Source organism: Trichechus manatus, unplaced genomic scaffold (genome assembly GCF_000243295.1).
Source record: "Trichechus manatus latirostris isolate Lorelei unplaced genomic scaffold, TriManLat1.0 scaffold00020, whole genome shotgun sequence".
NCBI classification, from domain to species: Eukaryota; Metazoa; Chordata; class Mammalia; order Sirenia; family Trichechidae; genus Trichechus; species Trichechus manatus.
The window spans coordinates 13,988,145-13,994,144 of record NW_004443956.1 but is presented as its reverse complement, the minus strand read 5'-3'; positions in this window follow the sequence as shown (position 1 = coordinate 13,994,144).

The following is a 6,000-nucleotide window of genomic DNA, read 5'->3' as shown; positions in this document are numbered from 1 at the left end:
GAAGCCGTCCTGGACAGGTCTTTTTTTGGTTGGGATTTTTTTTGTTTTTTGTTTTTAACCTCTCCAAGCTCTTCTCTTGTAATGAGTTTGTGTCAGTTTAGGTAGGTGTGTGTTTCTAGAAGTTTGTCCATTTCCTCTAGTTTTTCAATTTTGTTGGAGTACAATTTTTCATAACATTCTGTTACGATCCTTTTTATTTCAGTTGGGTTTGTTGTGATGTCCCCAGTCTCATTTATTATTTGGGTTATTTTCTTCCTCTCCTGTTTTTCTTTTATCAGTTTGGCCATGGTTTTCAATTTTGTTGATCTTTTTGAGGAAACAACATTTGGTCTTGTTGATTCTTTCTATTGTTTTTCTGTTCTCTATTTCATTTATTTCTGCTCTAATCTTTATTACTTCCTTTCTTCTATTGCCCGTGGCCTTCTTTTGCTGCTTTCTTTCTAATGTTTGAATTGTAGGGATAATGTTTTGATTTTGGTCTGTTCTTTCTTTCTTTTTAATTGTACTTCAGGTGAAGGTTTACAGAACAAATAGTTTCTCATGAAACAGTAGTACACATATTGTTTTACGACATTGGTTAACAACCCCACGACAAGTCAACCATCTCCCTTCTCGACCTTTTTTTTTTTTTGGTGAAAATATACATAGCCAAAGATACACCATTTCAAAAATTTCTACATGCACAGTTCAGTGACATCAACTACGCTCTTCCAGTTGTGCTGCTATTCTCACTTTAGATGAAGGTTTACAGAACAAAATAGTTTCTCATTAAACATTTAGTACACATGTTGCCCTATGACAATGGTTAACAACCTCACAACACATCAACACTGTCCTTACTCAACCTTGGGTTCTCTATCACCAGTTTTCCTGTCCCCTTCTGTCTTCTAGTCCTTGTTGCTGGACTGCTGTGCCTCATTAGTCCCATTTGGTTTTATGGGGCTGTCCACTCCCTGGCTGAACAGTGAACCTCGGAAATGACTTCACCACTGAGCTAAAAGGGTGTCTGGGGGCCATACTGTCTGTTCTTCTTTTTTGATGTATATGTTTATTGCTATAAACTGACCTCTGAGCACTGCTTTTACTGTGTCCCAAAGGTTTTAGTATGATGTGTTTTTATGTTATTTGATTCTAGGCATTTTTTAATTCCCTCTTTGATTTCTATTACCTAGCTGTTTTTTAAGTAAGGTGTTATTCAGTTTCTATGTATTTGATTATTTTCCTGTTATTGATTTCTACTTTTATGGCATTGTTATCAGAGAGAATGCCTTGTATTATTTCAGTGTTTTGGATTTCATTGAGAGTTTGTGGCCTAAAATGTGGCTTATTCTAGAGAATGTTCTGTGTGTTTTGGAGAAGAACGTATACTTTGCTGCTGTTGGGTGGAGTGTTCTATGTATGTCTATGAGGTCAGGTTGTTTGATTTTTGGCTTTAGATCTTCTGTATCTTTGTTGAGTTTCTTTCTAGATATTCTGTCCTTTACTGAGAGTGTTGACGTCTCCTACTATTATTGTGAAACTGTCAACTTCTCTTTTCAGTGCTGTTAGAGTTTGTTTTATGTATTTTGGAGCCCTATCATTGGGTGTGTAGATATTTATTAAGGTTATATCTTCCTGGTGAATTCTTCCTTTAATCATTATATAATGTCCTTCCTTGTCTTTTACAGTTGATTTTTCCTTAAAGTCTATTTTAGCTGAGATTAGTATTGCCGCATCTGCTCTGTTTTGGTTACTGTTTGCTTCATATATTTTTTTCCATCCTTTGATTTTTAATATATTTATGTCTTTGTATCTAAGGTGTGTCTCTTGTAAACGGCATATTGATGGATCATGCTTTTATAATCATTCTGCCACTCTGTCTCTTTATGGGTGCATTTAAGCCATTTACATTCAGTGTGATTATCAATAGGTATGAGTTTATTGCTGTCATTTTTTTTTTTTTTTTTTTTTTTTTTGTGGTGCTGACATTTCCTCTGTTCCTCTTACTTTCCTGTACTGAGTTCCTTTTTTTGTGGATTTTCTTTTCTTTTGTTATTATAGATTTTGTGTTTACTGAGCCTTTATATTTTTCTTCTTTTTTTATTTTGATGAGTAGGTTTGTTAACTTTCTTTGTGGTTACCTTGAAATTTACGCTTATCTTCCTAAGAACCAGTCTTTTATTACTTGACATCTCCTTGACGTCCTCTGCATTTGAAAATTCTATACCTACACCATTTATTCCCCTTTTTATTGTGTTGACGTTGTCATCATTTACAGATTGAAGTCTCTGTTTCCCTGTTTAAGTTTTTTAGCTTTGTTTTATTATTGAGAGTTCTTTACTTAGGTTGGTATTTGGCTGATGTTGTCCTGTGTTCTAGACTCCAGTTGTTGCCTGATTCTCTAACCAAAGTACTCCCTTTAACATTTCTTGTAAGTTTGGTTTGGTTTTTATGAATTCCTTTAATTTCTGTTTATCTGGAAATGTCCTATTTTCACCGTTGTATTTGAGAGAGAGTTTTGCAGGATATATTATTCTTAATTGACAGGTTTTCTCTTTCAAGGTTTTATATATGTCATCTATTGTCTCTTGCCAGCATAATTTCTGCCGAGTAATCAGAGTTTAGTCTTATTGTTTCCCCTTTTAAGTGACTTTTCATTTTTCTCAAGCTGCTCTCATGATTCTTTCTTTGTCTTTGGTTTTGGCAAGTGTGATTATGATATGTCTTGGTGTCTTTCTTTTGGGGTGTATCCTATATGAGATTCGTTTAACTTCTTGGATGGTCAGCTTTTCGTCTTTCATGATATTTGGGAAGTTTTCTGCCAGCAAATCTTCAACAGTCCCTTTTGTTCTTCAGTTTTTCCTCCTGTTCTGGAATTCCAATCATACACAAATTTTTGCTCTTGATTGCGTCGCACATAATTCTTAGGTTTTCTTCATTCTTTTTCTGATTTTTCCTCAAAGTGGCATCCTTGGATTTGTCTTCAGTCTCACTGATTCTGTCTTCTATTGTTTCAGATTTGGTCCTAACATCTTCTACTGAGTTGTCCATTTCTGAAATTGTGTTGTTTATATTACGGATTTCTATTTTCTGTTTTTGTATGATTTCTAATTGTTTATTTTGATGTTTTGTTCTTGTACTCTTTTCCTCAATTCTTGTATTGCTTTGTCTGTGTTTTCTTTGATTTTGGCTATGTTTTCCTCAGTTTTGACTATGTTTTCCATGATTTTGCATATTTTTCCTCGTTTTTTTTCCTTTTTCTGTGCTTTCCTTGATCTCTTTCCTAATCTCTCAGAGAACCCTAAATATTAGCTTTTTGAATTCCATATCAGGTAGTTCCGCTGTCGTTTCTTCTACTGGAAGGTTACCTGATTCTTTATTTTGGTCACTTTCTGGGCCCATCTTATCCTGCTTCCTCATGTTTTGATATTGTCTGCTGTCTCCAAGACATGAAAGCATTATTTTCTTTATTTATTTATTGTATGCTCATTTGTTTCATCATGCTTTGCTGTTTTGTTTTGTATGTCAGGGTGGGCGGGCCAGGTGTGCTTTGCTACTTGCTTATCTGTGGGCACGATAGCTCTCACCAGCTTGTCTGGGTGGGCAGGGCAGCAACATGAAGGGTGATCCCACTTCACTGTACACTAGTTTGTCTTGGTGTCTTAGGGCAAACTAGGTGGGTGCTGTCTGGCTCCCGATGTTGATCCAGTGGTGTGGGAGTGTTCACAGCCCCTTGCCAGATGGGTGGGAGTTTTAGGCGGGGAGTGGTATGGGCTTGCTTCCCACCATTCAGCAGGTGGCCGATTGGCGGGACGGGAGGGGCAGTGGAGGCCTGGTGCAGTGGTGAGCCTGAGTGCCAGGGATGCTGTAGCCATGGTGGCACCGTGGGGGCTGGTGTGAAGGGGAGAAGGTGGCACATGGGGCTAGGTGGGGGGAGAAAGAAAAGAAAAGGGAAAGAAAGAACCAAAAAAAGAAAAAGAAAAAGAAATGTAGCTGGCAGGTGGAAGTGGGGTGTACCTGGGAGCCAATGGGAAGTGGGGGAGGTGGTTTATGGAGCTAAGTGGGAAGTCAAAAGAAAAAAAAGAAAGAAAAAGAAAAAATGCAGCATGGCAGAGGCTGGTGTAGTGGGGGTGCAGAAGCCCCAGGGCAGTGATGGGCTGGTATACTGATGGCAGTCTATCTGTCATGACAAGGTTGCATGGCAGTGGCTGATAGGAAGGGCAGGAGGTGGCATATGGGGCTAGGTGGGAAAGAGAAAGAAAAGCAAGGGAAAAAGAGAAAAAAGCAGGGCATGAGGGGGCCAGTGAGTGGATGTGGGGCAAACCCAGGGGCCAGTGAAAAGGGAGGGGAGGTGACTTACAGGGCTAGATGGGAGAGGGAAAAAAAGAAAACAATATGGTGGCATGTTGGGAGCCAGCAGGTGGTGGTGGAGTGGATCCAGGGTGGTGGTGGGCTAGTAGCTCTCTAGCTGCAGCTGTGCAGTGGGGGTCAGCGGGAAGGGAGGAGATGGAGCCCTGGGCTAGGCATGAGGGAGAAAGAAAAGAAAAAGAGAAAGAAGCTCCTGTTGGGATCTCTGTGAAATTGCCTTCTTGTACTCTCTGTTCAGGGTTGTTGCTGGCTATGCTGCAAGATGGCAACACTGTGCTGTGTTAGTTGGCAGGGGACCTTCACTTTGTATCTCTCCTCATTTTCTGTTTTCCATCAGTTTCTTCTTCCATTTGGTATTTGATCTAGTTATTTATCCTTTCATTCGTTGCTCAGGTTTCCAGGATTGATGTTTGTATTGGTTTTACTTAGTTTTTTTGGTCTTTGCTGCAGGGGGACCATATGGTGCATCTGTCTAGGTGCTATGTTGGCTCTACCTCCTTTGATTTCTTTTAATAATGCTTTATAGTTTTCTGCATACAAGTTTTTCATTTATTTATCCTTTTAATTCTGTCAGTATTTGCTTTATAAATTTGGAGGTTCTGAGGCTAGATGCATAAATATTTATAATTGTTTCATCTTCTTGATGAAATGACCATTTTATCATTATGTAATGCCCTTCTTTGTCTCTTATAATGGATTTTGACTTAATATCTATTTTGTCTGATATTAAAATTGTCATGCCTATTCTCTTTTGATTACTGCTTGCATGGAGTATATTTTTTGGTTTTTGCTGCAGGGGGACCACATGGTACATCTGTCTAAGGTGCTATGTTGTTTGGTTTTAAGAAGACTTTAGGGATATTTTTGGTTTACAGTTTAGAGATTATCTCAGGGCAATAGTTTCAGAAGCTCATCCAGCCTCAATGGCTCCAGAAATTCTGGAGTCTGTGAGAATTTGACATTCTGCTCTGCATTTTCCCCCTTTTGATCAGGATTCATCTATAGATCTTTGATCAAAATGTTCACCAATGGTACTGGGCACCACACAGTTCTTCTGGTCTCATGACAAAGGAGGCAGTTGTTCATGGAGGCAATTAGTTATATATTCCATTTTCTCCTCTTATTCCTGACTCTCCTTCTTCCACTGTTGTTCCAGGTGAATAGAAACCAATTGTTGTACCTTGGATGGCTGTTTGCAAGCTTTTAAGACCCCAGGCAGTATGCAACCAACTAGAAGGTAGAACAGAAGCACTAAACACAATATTAGGCCCATTAACTGGAATGTCCCATGAAACCATGACTAAAACCTCCAAACCAAGAAACCAAATCCTATGAAGTGCTTGGTTATACATAAGCAGCTTCAGCAGCTACTCTTTTTTTGTCATTGTTGTAAATATATCTATCACACAACTTTTGCCAATTCAACTTTTTAGAAGTGTAAAACTTATTGATAGCAATTACGTTAATTGACTGTACAACCCTCCCTTAATCAATGTGATTTTACTAACACTGTAATCTGAAACTCAGTACTCCATAAGCAATAACTCTCCCTTTCCCTCTTCCTCCCACCCCTGGTAATCACTAATAAACTTTGCTCTCTTATACATTTGCCTCTTATTGTGTTTTTATATAAATGAGGTCATGCAATATTTT